The 14,752-nt window shown below is 47.8% G+C and overlaps 1 protein-coding gene across 4 annotated transcripts in view; it reads right to left on the reverse strand.

Moving 5' to 3' along the window:
* Positions 1-11,647, reverse strand: part of TNS2 (tensin 2) — a 143,145-nt gene extending 131,498 nt beyond the window's left edge. For all 4 annotated transcript variants that reach the window (XM_044443337.1, XM_044443335.1, XM_044443332.1 and 1 more), the window contains exon 1: positions 11,640-11,647. The gene's annotated coding sequence lies outside the window, so the exon portion shown is untranslated. The remainder of the gene's footprint in view (positions 1-11,639) is intronic.
* Between the last annotated feature and the right edge of the window lie 3,105 nt (positions 11,648-14,752).

The following is a 14,752-nucleotide window of genomic DNA, read 5'->3' on the forward strand; positions in this document are numbered from 1 at the left end:
CAAGCAGTGGTCTCCGCAGGCCTGCAAGTGACACATTCTTCCTAACTGCAGGGAGGAGGCAGCAGCAGAGAGTGCAGCTGTTTCAGGGCTGAGTGCTCTGACCAGGGAGCTGAAGTGCGGGGCTAGAACTATTGGCAACATGCTCTGCCAAATGCAGCAACTCAGGATGTGTCCAGATGGCCGAGGTTTAGAAGATCAGACCTGCTGCTTTCTTTGCAGAGGGGAAAAGCTACCTGCTCTTCCAAAGAAAGTTTCCCTCCAAGAACAAATTTAGAGACAGAGGACTGCCTGGAATAGCAGGTGGATGGGGGGACCTGGACTTCTGCCCCAAAGTCCTGCGCTGGTGGTTGCACCCCTGCAACCATCCCATCTGCAGCAGAAACTGATATCATTTTTACTTGTTAAGCTGACAATATCAACTTCTGTGGTCAGTGACCTAACGCTTGGATTCTCTTCACTGTTTTTCCACAGGAAAAATGAGATGGCATCAGAGCCCAGTAAACAAACAATGCATACATGAGTAATTGTGAACAGAGCAGGGTAGCATGCAGGTTTATCGTCTTATTTGACAAGGGCTGATACATGATATGACTCAGATCATACATGCAAATGGGCTGAAAAATTATTTTTAAAGGTATCGGATGTGTTTTTAAAAATATTTTAAGGTGTGGAGACTATAGAGTATTGAACCAGGACTCAAGTGATTTGGATTCCAATCCTCACTTGGCCAAGGAGCTCAAGGCCCAGTCACTGCTTCTCAGCCCAACCTACCTCATGGGGTGCTGTGAGCAACTTTGGGATATACATGCAGTGCAATGCAATGTGATGCTGATGCTGATGCTGATGAACCGGTGGAAGAGACACGGCACCCAAAGGCCCGCTCCAGGTGTGGGCAAAGCTGTCCTTCCTGGCAGGTTCATCTGGCAACAATGGTGACTGACAGAAGCAGCATCTGGCCGCTAAAGGCCGACGTTTAAATTCCTTGTAATGTTCCAGAACAGTACTACATTGGAGGCATTGCAAAAAATGAGAACGCCATCCGCACGCCGCTACCTGGAGCTGCTCGTTGAGGGAGGCCCAGTGTAGGCATCAGCACCTCATTGCCCAAGGCATCCTGGCATCCTGGCCTGGGCGTGATTTGATCTGGGATGGGCACTGCTAACCACTCTCTGGCTTGCGCACAAACAGAACAGGAAACTGCCTATGACAGAATATTTATTTGTAAATTTATGAGTCACCCCTCAGCTCAAGCAGACTTACAGTTCATTCATTCATTATATTTCTATATTGCCCTTTTGCAGTCAAAACTTGCCGCAGTGTTAAGACTTTAAAAGGGCACCAGTCAAAACAGTTGAGTACAGGAGAGAAACTTAAAAAGAGAGCAAAGAATAAAGAATTTGAGGCTTCTTTTTAGAGTTTAATTTGCTGCTTTACTGTGAAGCCTTCTCTTCTTCAGTGCAGAAGGAAAAATGCATCATTTACACAGGGTTTTCTCCTGGGGTTTGTATTTCTTCACTTTTCTATAGATTCTATTAGTGTAGCATATTTGCAGCAATACACAAGGCTTTTGTTCCATTTTGCCACAATTTAAAATGTAATACCAGTGTTTCCTTCCCCCCACTCCCACCCCCCAAAAAACACTAAAAGGAAAACAGAGAAGAGGCCCTGGAGGAGGATGCCATTGCGAAAAGTTCTGCACATTTCTATGAGGGAGGGATCCCAAGAACACAATAAAAGCCTTTTGTAGAGAAGCCCTTAAAATACTACAAAGTCATATAGAACAAAATGCTTTTAACAGCACTCAGAAAACTGAACAAAGGAGGAGCCAGCCCAGGTTCCTTTGGGCGAGAGCTCCCCAGGTGGGTGCTGCCATGGAGAGGGCCCTGCCCTGTGTTCTCACCAACTGAATCTCGTTTGGGGTGAGACATGCAGAAGAGAATCTGAAGAAGATCTTTAGCCATGGGCAGAGTCATATTTATTATTACTTAGATGTATACATCGTTCCCCACAAACTTGTCCAAACAGTGAACACAAAATGCAATAGCATAAAAGCAACCATGAATATAAGTGGAAAAACAGCACAAGACATTATCAGCAATGAAAGCGCACACTCTGCTTTGCGGTACAAACCATTGCCATGTGGGAAAGCCTCTGTAAGGAGAGGAGTTTTAAGAAGGCATCTTTATGTTGGAACTGTGGGAGCCTGTCTAAAATCACTGGGTAAAATGCTCCAGAAGGTGGGTGCTGCAGCACTAATTGCTCTACTAACAATTGTTCCTGCAGCAAAACTCCAAAGCATATGGCATCCTCAGAAATGCTCCACCTTATGATCCCAGAGATCAGGCAAGGACATAAGGAGTGAGATAGTTCATATGGACATAGGCAGTCATTCAGACAGGAATAGGAATGCATCCTTCACACAGGAAAAAGAGAAATTATCTTTTATCATAATATTTATATACTGCCCCATACCCATTGGCTCTGGGTGGATTTAATGCTAGGGTTGCCAAGTCCAGACCTGGGAAAGGCTCTCATACCTGTGAAACATGGTGCAAAAGGAAAATTCAGTTTGTCCAAAAGCACAGCTCTCTAGCAGGAATTCTTCTTCTTCTTTTTTTAAGTTCATGCAATTATTGAAGGTACACATGCCCGATCAGGGTCAAGGAACTCTACCTGGGACAAATCCAGACAAGCAGGATGAAGAGATGTGAGGTGTCCTTGGGCTGCAATATCCAAACGGTTAAGTGCCAGATCAGGTGCCAAAGAAAGCTGAGTGAGTATTTCAGAGGATTAACTACCCACACACGATGTTATGGGTAACATCGGAAGGGTGGAGCTGTGAGGCAGCTAGTTTTCTTTACAGCATGGTAAGCAACCCAGTGCCCTCTGGATGGTTTGGTTTGGACTACAGCTCCCATAATCCTTGACCACTAATCATGCTGCCTAAGACTTAAGCAAAATGGCATCCAAGGAATATGGTATCTTTGGCATTCCCTTCCGTTTGAATAGTTTATTTTTAAATTGCATTTATGGCCTATTTTCAAGTCTGATGCAAGATTCACATGGATGATTTCTCCCCGTGATGTAAGACAAGGCACAAATTTATGGGCAAACTAATCCCTGGCAACCACCTGAGGCACTGGGCTTAAGGAGTGCCTGGCTGGGGCTACCCACTCAACAGCTGAACAAAATAGTACAAAAGAATTCTTCCCTTGTGAAGATACTAGCACCAACTTACTTCAGCACTGACATCTGTTTTCACATATGGGCATCAGGTCTGAGCCATAGGCAGCAGTACAAGGAACCAGAAGTGGAACCAGGGATCAACATGAAGGAGAAACCTGTGAGCCAGGAGTAAAGAGCAAAGCCAAGGTCAAAGTGCATACAGAACTCCAGAGAAGATGTTGATGCTCGGGCAAAGCTTACCTCCCAGGGGAATCCCTTTTATAGTCCTTCCTCGCCCAGGAGGGTCCAATGGCCAGCTGGGGAAGATAAAGGCCATCCAAGATCTGAACTGATAGTTAGCTGCCAGAGCAAATAAGCCACCTCGCATTTCTGTGGCTCACCACATGGACATTTCTGTGGCTGCACATAGGTCTAACTGTCTCCCATTTAAAAGCTTCTGATAGCGGGAAAATGTATATCAACACCTACCAAATAAAGTATGCCTGTGGGTGATCAGAACCCTATTTCCAAACTGATGATCTTAACAGCAGAGATAAATGATGTTTTGCAAACCATGCACTTTTGCACCCTTTTCCTGTGTCAGATCTTTCTTCCAGTACCAATGTCTCTAGTCTCTAAGTTGGGACAATGCAAGAAGGAAGTATGAGGTCTGAGAAGTGCACAGGAAGGTGCTGAAAATAGAGGTTATGCCAAAGATGCTACAAACCCAGGAGAATCATTTGATTTGATTTAGAGCTGGCTTTGAATAATATAGTATGTTTGCATTCACAGATCTGATCCCACTCTGAAAGGGATGGTGGCTTTTAGAAAGAATCGGTGGGATCTTGCAGGGGAGAGAGTTAATCACCCTCTTCCCATGTCAGCTCTTTCTTCCAGTATCAAAGTCTCCAGTGTCTATGGTGGGACAATGAGAGAAGGAAATGTGAGGTCTGAGAAGTGTGAATGACGTATTTTCAGACATGGTCAGACCTCTAGTCCTGAGGAAGTGGGTTTCTATCCCACTCTGCTTATCGGACACTCACATGTCCAAACGGTTAAAGAACAATAATGTGCTCTTTCAGTGCAGGTTCTGGAGGAAAGTGGAGGTTCCAAACAGTGACACAGGGACAGAACCAGGGTTGGGTATTATAATGATGATTGCAGAACTATCTAGCATTATTATGGAGATAGTGTGCGAAGGGCCTTGCGTGCAGCCAGGAACCCGGGAAGTACAGGGAACCTCTGCAGGGCCACATTGATACCAAGGCAGAGGCCCCTCTTAGTGAAGGGAGCTCATCAGTGGAAGGCACAATCTGCTCAGATTGCAACCTTGTCCAACAGTGCAACCCCTTGACTTCTGTGGAAGAAAGTAACAGGGTGGATACAAGGTCAGTACTGGAGTGGAGGCTAAGAGCTGCTCCTTGGCTCATGGCGACCCCAGTCAATGAGAATCAAGTCTAGCTCTCTTCCTGGGTTAAATGACTCCTTTTATCTCTTCCTGCTCCTCGTGTCCAGAATTCCATCCCCGGACACATACATTTTTTATTTTATTGCATTTAAATCCCACCTTTTTTCCTCTTGTGAGGCAATTTACATTTTCTCCACTCTATTTTTATTCACCCAACAACCCTGTGAGGTTGGTCAGGCTGAGAGACTGTGACAAGCAAAAAGTGATCCAGTGAGATTCATGACTATATTTATTTATTTATTTAAAACATTTCTATGCCACCCCATCAAAACAAAGCCTTGGGGCGGCTCACAACATTCATAAAAAGATACAATTAATAATTAAAAAACTGGTACCATATCGGCTATATATATTAAAATCTATAAATACAATAATAATAAATTAACAGTTAAATAACTTTTAAATTAAAAGGTCTTCGCCTGGCACCGAAAAGCAAATAATGACGGCGCCAGGCGGACCTCTCTGGGGCACATTCCATAGGTGGGGCACCACCACAAAGAAGGCCCTCCTCTGGGTACTCACCCTCCTAATATCATTCACGGAGTGTTCCCGGAGAAGGGCCTCTCTCGCAGATCTCAAGGGGCGGTCGGGCATATATGGACGCAGACATTCCGTTAGATAACCAGGTCCCAAGCCGTTAAGGGCTTTATAGGTCATAACCAACACCTTGAATTGGGCCCGGACTTCAAGAGGGAGCCAGTGAAGCTGATGGAGAACTGGGGTTATATGAGAACAACGCCTAGTCCCCATCAGCAGCCTGGCAGCTCTATTTTGCACCAACTGAAGTATCCAGATTGTCTTCAAGGGTAGCCCCACGTAGAGCGCATTACAGAAGTCTAGTCGGGAAGCTACCAATGCGTGGGTCACTGTCACCAGGCAATCATTCTCCAGGAAGGGACGCAGCTGATGGATCAGCCGAAGCTGAAGGAAGGCGCTCCTCACCACCACTGTCATCTGAGCTTCTAATGACAGTTCAGGGTCGAGGAACACTCCCAAGCTGCGAACCCTGTCCCTCAGAGGGAGTGCAACCCCATTTAGGACAAGGCCCAAGTCCCTACCCCAAAGCCCAAGCCACCCACCAACAGGACCTCCGTCTTGTCTGGATTGAGCTTCAGTTTATTGGCCCTCATCCAGCCCATTACCTCGGCCAGGCACCATTCAGTACAGCCACTGCCTCACCTGGATTGGTGGAAAACGAGAGGTAGAGCTGGGTATCATCAGTGTACTGATGATTCCGCATCCCACACCTCCTGATGACCTCTCCCAGCGGTTTCATGTAGATGTTAAATAGCAAGGGGGACAAAATGGACCTCTGCGGAATGCCATGGCATAACTACCACGGCGCAGAGCCAAAGTCCCCCAGCACCACCTTCTGGACTAGGCCAGTGAGATAGGAGCGGAACCCCCACAAAGTGATGCCTCCAACTCCCAATCCCGCTAGCCTATCCAGAAGGATACCATGGTCGATGGTATCGAAAGCTGCTGAGAGGTCCAGGAGAACTAACAGGGACGCACTCCCCCTGTCTCTCTCCCTGCACAGGTCATCGTACAGGGCAACCAAGGCAGATTCAGTACCGTACCTGGGTCTGAAGCCGGACTGAAATGGGTCCAGATAATCAGTTTCATCCAAGAGTGCCTGGAGTTGTCCCACCACCACCCACTCTAGCACCTTGCCCAGGAACTGAATGTTGGCCACCGGTCTACAATTGGCGACCACCTCTGGATCCAGGGATGCCTTCTTTAGGACTGGCCAGACTACCACCTCCTTTAAAGGGGCAGGTACCCGGCCATCTCTTAAAGAGGCATTGACCACCTCCAGGATCCAGGTCACAATCCCGTCCTTGGCATTCTTGAATAGCCAAGATGGGCAAGGGTCTAGTAAGCAGGTGGTAGTACGTACTTGTCCGAGCACCTTGTCCACATCATCAGGCCACAACAACTGAAATTCATCCATCAATTGAGGACTCAACGGCGTCATTGGCACCTCCCCAATAGAATCTGATTCAATAGTAGAGTCCAGCTCATGACGAATCTGAGCAATTTTCTCCCTGAAATGCTTGGCGAAGTCATTACAGCGGGCCTTCAAGGGTGGCACCAGATCTCTCTTTGGGCCCAGATTTACCAGCCCCTGCACCACCCGAAAGAGCTCCGCCGGACGGCATTGTGAGGAGGCAGTGGAAGCAGAGAAGAATTTCTTCTTCGCCGCCCTCACCGCCACAGCATAGGCCCGATAATGGGCTCTTAAGTGTGTTCAGTCAGATTCATCCCGTGATCTCTTCCACCTATGCTCTAGACGTCTCCCAACCCGCTTCATCGCCCGTAATTCGGGTGTGTACCAAGGAGATGAATGGGCTCTGCTAGGTGGGAGAGGATGCTTAGGAGCAATCATGTCAATAGCTCTGGTCATCTCCCCATTCCATAGTTCAACCAAGACATCGACAGGAGCACCAGCCTTATCAACCGGAAAATCCCCCAGAGCCTTCAGGAATCCATCAGGATCCATCCAACTCCGGAGGCAGACCAGCACAATCGGGTCCACACCCTTACAGAGGGAAAGGCCACTCTCGAGCTCAAACCTCACGAGGAAGTGATCTGACCATGACAAGGGCATCAAACATAAGTTCCTCACCCTCAGATCACCCTCTTCATGCCCCGTCGAGAAAACCAGGTGCAGAGTGTGTCCATGTTCATGGGTCGGGCCACTAACATGTTGAGACAGCCCCATGGCCGTCATGGAGGCCATGAAGTCCTGAGAAGCCCCAATCAGAACCGTCTCGGCATGGAGGTTGAAGTCCCCCAGGACCAACATCCTGGGAGTCCTCAACACCAGGTCCGAGACGATCTCCGTCAGCTCAGGCAGGGAGTCTGTTGGGCAGAAGGATGCACAGTACACCAACAGAATCCCCAGTCTGTCTCGGTCACCCGACACCAAGCGGAGGCACTCCAGACCCGGCCTCGAGAGGACAGGAAGCCCCGAAAGAGAAATAGAAGCTCAATAAACCAGAGCAACCCCCCTCCCCTCCCCTCCAGGCGTGGTCGGTGCTGGACCAGATTCCCCGGGTGGGCACAGTTGTGAGAGAATGACATCTCCCCCCTCCCCTGCCTAGGTCTCTGTGGTACAGGCCAGGTCAGCCCTCTCATGAGCGTTGCTTTATTTTGGACCGACCTGGCATTAAGCAACAGCACCGTCAGGCCCGGGGTGCAGTTGACAGGGCTACCTGGAACCCTCTCACTGGGGGAATAACCAGAAGGAGGAACAGGTGTTAACCATCTGTCCCTCCTTCTTCTATGCGGACCCGTTAAACCCCCAACGCCATAACGTCCATTGCCCAATGAAACATAAAAACAGAGCAAGTCAGAATGGGCCTCCCAGGCCATCTAGTCTGACCTCCGGCTCCACCCAGCTCTGTTTATGACATGCCCGCCATGTGCATGTCCAGTCTATCTTTGAACACCCTCACCGATGGGGCCTCAATGACCTCTCGTGGAAGCCCATTCCACACCCTCGGGGTCCTAACTGTCAGGAAGTGCTTCCTGGCATCCAAATGGAACCTCGGTTCCCTGAGCTTTGCTCTGTTGGAGCGCGTCCTGCCTTCCTCTGCAGGGGAGAACAGGTCTCTACCCATCTCCGTATGACATCCCCTCACATACCTGTATGTTGCCAACATATCCCCTCTGAGTCTCCTCTTCTCCAGGCTGAAGAGAGCCAGTTCCCTCAGTCTCGCCTCATCCCCCATCCCCTGCAAACTGGCCACCAACCTTGTGGCCCTACGCTGCACTGACTCTAACCTGGCTATATTCTTTCTGTAATGAAGGGCCCAAAACTGAGCACAATACTCCAGTTGCAGAGGCACCAGAGTCATATAGAGTGGTAGTAATACCTCTCTTGACCTCGAAGCCACACTTCTGGCTATGCAGCCAAGGGTGGCGTTCGCCCTCTTGACCACTGCTTCTCACTGCTGACTCATGTTTAGCCTGCAGTCAACCAGTACCTGGAGGTCCCTTTCACAAGTGCTGCTCTCCAGCCACTTGTCACCTAACCTGTACTTATGACCCTTATTCCTATGCCCCAAGTGCAAGACGTTGCACTTATCCACATTGAACGCCATCCTGTTGTCTCCTGCCCACTTCCATAGCCTGTTCAGATCCTTTTGGATCTGGAGTACCTGCTCCTCAGTTGTGGCCACTGCTCCAGTTTTAATATCGCCTGCGAATTTGATCAGCAGACTGTTCACCCCTTCTTCCATGTCATTAATGAAAAGATTAAACAGGATCGGCCCCAGGACAGAGCCCTGGGGAACCCCGCCTGTCACTGGCCGCCATCCAGATGACTCCCCTCTAATGGTAACCCTCTGCTTTCGGTCAGTCAACCATGCCCTAATCCATTGGACAGTGCTTTGGTGTATCCCAAAACTCCTCAGTTTCTCAGCCAGGATATCATGGGGCACTTTGTCAAAGGCCTTGCTGAAATCCAGGTAATCCACATCCACTGCATCCCCTCCATCTAGCCATCTCGAAACCTTGTCATAGAATTCCACAAGGTTTGTCTGGCAGGACCTGTTTTTGCAGAAGCCGTGTTGTGTGGCTGTCAGCCTCCCTTCCCTATCTAGCATCACTAGATCTCTCTCTATTATGAGCCTTTCCATTGTTTTTCCTACAATGGACGTAAGGCTAACAGGTCTGTAGTTCCCTATGTCCCTTCTACTACCCTTTTTGAAAGTTGGAACCAATTGAGATTGAAAATTGGGACCAATTGAAAAATGAGAACCTGGATCTCCCAGATCCCCATTCCAGCACTCTAACTACCACACCACATGGGCTGATGCTCCTTCTCTCTTCTTTCGGATACTTCTTCAAATCCCATCTTTTTGATACAATAGTTAAAAGGATCTTGGGGGCCCATCCATATGTCTCTACAGAGCATATAGAGATGTACTGCGCCCCATCCACTCCACCACCTTTCTTGGTAGCCACAAGTTTCCTTGCCCAAAGGGCACAATAAAATGAATGTCAGAATTAACTTGTCAGAAGAATGTAACAAACGCCAATGTCAGAATGTCAGACTTGTCTACAACAACAGCATCTAATATGGCATTTTATACAGAATTCTATAAACCAGCCTTCCCCAATATAATGTCCTATAGATTATTTAGAGTACAACTTCCATCAGCCCCAGCCACTATGGCCAAGGATGACGGGGTTATGGTCCAAAATATCTGGAGGGTATATGTTGGGTCAGACCATCATAAGCAAACAAACAAACAAACAAAAATACAAGCCCAAGTTCTAGAGGTGCCTCCAATCTAAATGTCAGCAGTGGGAAAGACAACAGAGGAAGGGAAAATATCTCACCTGTATTCATGGAAATGGAGTGCAATAGCCGCTCAGTTCAGAAAGCAAGCCAAAGCACGGTTTAAAAAGCTTTAACTATGGTTTGGAAAGATGTTTGAATTGGCAAGTCACAATATGCAACTGACTGGCAAATCAGAACCAGAAATCTCGTTTAGTGGTGCTGTTAGGTAATTATTTTATGTCCCCCACCCACCTTTGGATAGCAATGCGTGCTGTTTCATTTATTTCAAATTGTGGTATGCCAGCTGCATTTGGGGGGCCCTTTGTTCATTCTGCACTTAACGCTCCCAAAACCTGTCCTGATAATACCCAGATGATGATTTATGCTGCCTATGGTTCAGTTTGATATCTGAATAAGCAAAGCATGGTGAGCAAGAGCTGTTCTTTCTGTGACGATCACTGCACCTCAAGACCAGAATCTTGAGCTTAAGATAGCAAGCAGACAGGAGGATATGCTGAGAAGCCCAAACTGTTCTGAGTTCTCAGCCGTCGCTAGCACAAATGGCTTGGCACAGTACCTGAACCAATCTTGTTTATATGCTATGAAAATGAGCCACGCATTGAGAGAGTCATCCATTCTCTGGAGGACAGTTTCCCCCATTTTTCCCCCTTATTCGGTTTGTAAGAACTGCCTGCTCTGGAGGTCATCTCTGAGACCAGATTTCACCCTGTACCCACATAAAATGGGAAATTGCCCAAATGAAACGGATATTGAGAACAAGCCCAACGGCTTCCCAATCAAATTAGCATTAGTGATCTGCCAGGCAGAGTTGGGCTGGCCATTAAGGATACAAATGATTATCAAGTTCCAGGCTTTCATCTGTTTATTGTCATAGGAGGAGGAGAGGGCTTTGTGGGGAGGGAGCATTTGCCTTTAAAGCTTTGCCACAAAGCAGCGAAAACAAGGCAACGAATAAGATTCAGAACCGCCGAACCAATCCCAACATCACAGCCATGATCAGGCAGGAAGGGAAGGGATGGGACCCATGGAGTTGGGTCTCAAGTTCAGGATCGTCCAGAGTTCATCCTTAAAAATAGCCTGTTTCTGGTGTGTTGTTTATAGAGGACACTGAAGAACATTCTGGTTACATAGTTCTCAGCACATATTTTCATATCTGCCCCAAAGAGTCCTGTGGCTCTTTGCCTTGTTCTCTTCATCAATGCAGTTGCATCTAGAATCATGTGACGGTGCTTCACCCAGCACAGCTGGACTCACAAATTGCTTCCCAGCAGGCAAGGACAGCCAAACATGCTGGATCAACTTTGCTACTCTCAATGGCATTTTGTTTACCAGTGGCCTTCTAAAGGAAACACTTGATCCATCCCAACATTCAGGAAATATTCAAAAACTTGAAGCCAAACCTTATACCAAGAGTACTCCATCTGTGGCTCTCTGGATGTGTTGGCCCAAACTCCCATCACTTCCTAGCATAGCACTTAAGAAGTGAAGACTGATGGGAGTTCTAGGCCTAAACATCTGGAAGGCCATAAGTCACCCACCCTTGCCTTACACCAGAGAGCTTCAGAATCTCCATCTTCCAGGACCCCTTTCCACATTGGTATGCCTGTTGAAGAACCATTGCACAAATGCCCTGGAAGCCATCTGTATTGCAAAGGATTCTGGGGTTTCTTCTAGAATGTGTCCTTGGTTCACACACAGCACTGACCATCCTATTGGCCTCACCAATGCAGTCCCCAGTTTCTGAATACCCTTGGGAAAGGCCCTCTCTCTCCATGAGCCTACGTTCTCACTGCCACTGTTACCAGCCACTGCTGCCACTTCTGCTCATCCTCTTTCTCATCATTACTATCACTTGCCGGGCTTCAAAGGCAGGCAGCAATACCGTCTGCTCCCCCTTCTTACTGCCGTCATTCGGGTCAGAGCATGAGGCAAGCAATCAAGCAGGCTGCAATGGTGAAGTGGACAAACAACTCCAAGCAGGGCCCTGCTGCATTGTCAAAGGCCCAGCCCTGCCTACCCTTGAGAACAGCTTTGGGCCTCACAGTGGCCCACCAGTCTGACCCGAAAGTGCCTCATGGAGCATATCCAGCAATACCCTGCAGCTGCGAATTCCAGGGAAAGATCAGCACCGATCAGCACACAGCCTTTGAGAGATGCTTGATCCACCATTACTGATCCTCTCATTGAAAAACCCCTGCCATACTTCTGAGGAACCCTGCAGTTTCCTGGAACAACATTCAAAACCCACTGATTAGGAAGCAATAACACAACCGTAGAAGCACTGCAGAATGAGGCTAGTGTTGTTGTGGCTCTCTGAGAGAGTGGAATATGTCACGATAGTGGCATCCATCATCCATTACACGTGTTGTATATTGGAATATGTACATAGGTACACATTTCTTCTAGGAAGCAGCATGTGGAAAGATGGAAGAGGGTAATGTGAAGGGAGGTAGCTAAAGGAGGGGGGAAGCAAGAGAACTGCAAAAGCGATTCTTCTGTTCACAGCACTGGACACTCACCAAGATAAATGAGTGTTAATAATATCACAATTGGATTTCCCAAGATTTCTCTCCAGCGAGCCTCAGTTCGAATGCAAGCCAAGTGGAAGAAGGCACTGAGATGTGTGTGGGGGTGAGTGAGGGGGTGGGAGCGCGAATGGGGTGTCCAAGTTCACTGCTTCTGTATGCTGAATCTGAGAGCAACACTTCAGAGCCACAACACAGACTAATCCTTCCTTCCTTCCCCACAGGAAACTCTCTCTGCAGTGTGCAGTTCCAGTTGCTGATTTTGGCTTCTCTCCGGGGCCTGTGATAAGGATAGGGCCGGGGAGTGGGGGGTGGGGGGGCAGAGAGACAAAGCCTGGGATGGAAAATTGGGACCACAGGTTTGCTTCCCTCACTGGAGCTCATGCAGGGAAGGAGCCACGGAGCCGGCTCTGTGGCCTCCCCTGCGGTGTGCAAAGAAACCGGCCTGTTTCCTGCTCACTGTGGACTCTGCTGAGACCCTGATGTGTGGTTTACTGTTCTCCCTCAGCCCCAGTCCTCCCTTTCTATGCTAAGGAAATCTGCACTTATGGCCAGGTGGGAATGGCGAGGCTGAACCAGGCAGGGCCTGGCAGACGGCAGGTTTTTTACAGCAGGCATGAGGGACAAGGCATACAGGAAGCCCTGGCAGACAGGAAGAAAAAAATTTGTTTCAAGGCACACAAAAAGACCTCAGATTCAAGGCAGCTGCTTCAAGCTAGCTGGATTCCCCACTTTTGGCTACGAGTTGTTCTGGCTTTTTAAAAACACTTTCTCTTGCTGCTGCTTTGCGGATCAGCAACCCCTGGCTTGATAGAGAATAGCGTTGCCAAGTGACCAGAAAACAGCTGGCTCTTATGCCTTTACTTGTAGTGTGATCTGTACAAATTGGTCTGTCCTGCTTTAACAGCATGGAGACAAATGTGTATAAAGTTGCTGTCGAAAGAAGCTGCCGTGCAAATCAAAATGGCAGCTGCTCTCAGACTCTGTGTCAAGAGGAAAGAACCTGAGACCTATTGCACTTTACAGCCATTCCATCTGTTCCTCCTTTTTGCAGTAAGAACAAAGGCAGAAAAGGTGGCAAGAAACACAGCAGGGTTACAAAAGGCAGATGCCATCATCCCCAACCCACAAACTGGAAAATTCCGTGTGTGAGACATAGCAGTCACTCTGCCTGGAAGTCCTCAGCCATATCATACATTTTTGGCTATTGCTACCAGGATTTTCCTCACAACCCTGTGAATTCTCATCTTCTGCTCAAGATTGCTACATGTGAAACCACAAGCTGTAGTAAACAGGAGCCAGCATGCTGTGACGACACTGACACTTCTCCAGGACAAGGAGGCAGAGGGGAGCAGTCTGGTTGTTCCAGAATCACAGAGACCAACTCGGATGGGCAGGCCTGAGAGCTTCAGGGAATGCTCCTGAGTTTGTGCTTTCCTTTCCCCCGAATGGCTGTACATTTAAGATGAAATAGCGGCTTGTATGAGAGCTGGTGTAGAGTTACAGGCTAAGAGACTGAGAAGGATTCTACACTAGAGCCCCTTCCATTTATCAGGGAGGCAACATGGTCATGATGTTTATGCAAAATCTGTTTACCACTGCTGTGGCAACATGCTGATGAACCAAGTGCATTTCTCACTGTGTTGGAAGGATGATCTTGTGCTGCACAGAAATGCAATTGCAGGCATAGTAGTTAGAAAGGTGATGTGTGCAGGAAAATAGCCCTTATGAGCTACCTGTGGCTACAGAGATTTAATTACATCTATCCACAGCTCCTTCTGAAAGTCAAAGCAATTAGCATCTCTCCTGTATCAACTTGTGCAAGAGTGAGCACCACTGAAGGCAATGTGATTTACTTCTCAGTAGCCAAGTATATAAGGACATTTTCAACTAGTAGTTTCTCACCCACCACTTGAAGTAACATGAGAGATCCACTTATTTACAGTTCTGCACTTACTCATTACCAAATACTGGTTTGGTTTGGTTTTTAAAGCCTGACTGGACAGTTCTTCTGGAAATGGCACTCAGCCAAGCCTAGCACCCTGCTGAAATAACATCCATCTCCCCAGGAAAGTACTACAGATTTAGTGCACACATAACTATATAATACAGGAAAAAAGCATTAAGAAGTTGTGATAAAACTGGTCTGAAAAAATCCCAGATATAAAGGCAAGAGGATGGTTTGGAGTGCGTGCCATCTTACACGCCAGTGAGTCAGGCATTACAATGTCAGTAAAAAATATTTAGATACCCCCAAGCAAGGAGCCTGGAAGTCCCCAG

The sequence above is a fragment of the Varanus komodoensis genome, unplaced genomic scaffold (assembly GCF_004798865.1).
Source record: "Varanus komodoensis strain SLA01 unplaced genomic scaffold, ASM479886v1 scaffold41, whole genome shotgun sequence".
Classification (NCBI taxonomy): domain Eukaryota; kingdom Metazoa; phylum Chordata; class Lepidosauria; order Squamata; family Varanidae; genus Varanus; species Varanus komodoensis.